Here is a 1,780-nt window from a genome sequence, read left to right as displayed (position 1 = left end):
TCCCTGAATGGGATGGGAACTAAGAGGCAGAACGGACCCATTGGGAACATCAGGAGAAGGTTTAAAAACTGTGTTTTGTGTCTCTTGACCAATATTTGGTGTCAAAGATGGAGGAACAGATGGGATGGGGGCCCTGACATATGGGTCAGCCAAGTCAGCTGCAAAATTAGGGACTTGCAAACTGTTAATACCCAACAGCAGGCAGCTGCTTGTCTCTGTTGCAAGTACAGATAGAGCAGGGGCAGGCTGACTGTAGGAGCAGTCTTCCCTGATTGGTCTTTTCTCCTCCAAGATCTTATTCCTCTTACCTTTGGTATTCCTCAAGATGTCCAGGTTTTTGTCAATAGTTATGAAAGGGAACTTCGGGGGTGGGGGCAACTCACCGAGGTCCCACAATTGTGGCTGTGGTGGTGGCAGCGGCAGCGGCAGAAAAGATGGCATGGCTCTTTTCCATTTGCAAAGCCTCCCGCTGGCAGGTACACGGGGAAAAGAGCTCCCGGATGAGTTGTCTGAAGGCTCACTAGCCTGGTTCTCTTTCACGGATAGGTCTGCATCCCCAACAGGCTGATGGTTTTCACCTAATACTTCCTTTGTTGATGTCATGCCTGAAGGCTGACCACCCCCTAGCTCCTTCCTCGGTAGATATGATGTGCTCTCGGAAGACGGATGGTTTTCACCCAACACTTCCTATTTTGGGTTGGAGAGCATGGCTGCATCTGTATCAGGCATTACATCTCTGGCAGGGCAATGTGAGGAGGTGACTACATGGTCTCCAGGGGAGGAGTTAATCAGACACATGTTGGTATTCTTCCACAAACTGTCTTCCGCAGGATTAGGATGGATGTCCAAAGTTGCAAGCTTGCACTGCTGGGAATTGAGTAGCTCATGGCTCTCCAGGGGACTAGCTCTTAACGGTATATCCCCTCAGCTATGGTGGGCCCTGTTCCCACCATCTTCCCTTTTGGTCTCTACAAGATCCTCCATCTTTACTCTCAGATCTTCTTGAACCTTCTTCTGCAACCCATTTGGGAACAAAAGTAGGTGGTGCCTGGATGGGACCAGCTCCCCAACCTCTACCTTCTCAGATAGGAAAGGTAGGAGAGTTAATTTGCATCCAGCAGGAGGGATTCTTATGCCTCCGGAGGGCCCAAACATCCAGGATTTATGAGAAGACAGCACAGGTTTTTTCCAAGGGTTACTCCAGTTCACCAGAGGTAGGAGGCCCAGATAGGTACTTGCAGCATGCAAGACTGGGAGATGCCTCCGTGGCTTGATATGAGAATTAGCCTGTAAAGGCCTACGATCCTGGTGGAATAGCCTGTGCCCAGGACCCCAGTCCGTGAAGGAGCAGCAAGGAGGTCCTGGAAAGGTGGTGGATGGGCATCAAGGGCGAGGTGGACCAGGGAGTGATTACGGCCAGGATTATGGCCAGGCGAGTGGCGGGGGGGAGCGGCGGAGTGGGAAATGAAACTTACTAAGTAGGTTGCCCAGTTTGAACTGGTTGTGAGCCAAAGGATGGTGAGGTTGGAGTATAAAAGTGGGAGAGAGACTCCTCAGCTTCTGACTCTTCTCAAGGTCAAACTTCCACTGAACCTGAGTGGCCCCGCCTAGTCCTTGTGATGCATCCCAGGAACACATCACAAAGAAGGGAGAGCATGTGCAGCGTGGCAAGAGACCACTGCAAAGTGCAAAGGGGGAGGCCCCAGAGACCCCCCCCCTTAGCCCCTTGCGTCCAGCACTTCCAGACACCAGGGGCGTTGCATAGACTTCCTGCTACATT

The 1,780-nt window shown here is 51.7% G+C and overlaps 1 long non-coding RNA gene across 1 annotated transcript in view; it reads right to left on the bottom strand.

The window, feature by feature from the left end:
- LOC115305557 overlaps window positions 1-1,570 on the bottom strand; it is an 11,386-nt gene extending 9,816 nt beyond the window's left edge. The window contains exon 1 of the long non-coding RNA XR_003914846.1: window positions 1,476-1,570. This is a non-coding gene — a long non-coding RNA (uncharacterized LOC115305557). The remainder of the gene's footprint in view (window positions 1-1,475) is intronic.
- Between the last annotated feature and the right edge of the window lie 210 nt (window positions 1,571-1,780).

This window comes from Suricata suricatta, chromosome 10 (genome assembly GCF_006229205.1).
Source record: "Suricata suricatta isolate VVHF042 chromosome 10, meerkat_22Aug2017_6uvM2_HiC, whole genome shotgun sequence".
Classification (NCBI taxonomy): domain Eukaryota; kingdom Metazoa; phylum Chordata; class Mammalia; order Carnivora; family Herpestidae; genus Suricata; species Suricata suricatta.
Note: the sequence above shows the minus strand (reverse complement) of the source record. Positions and strands in the feature narration are given on the sequence as shown.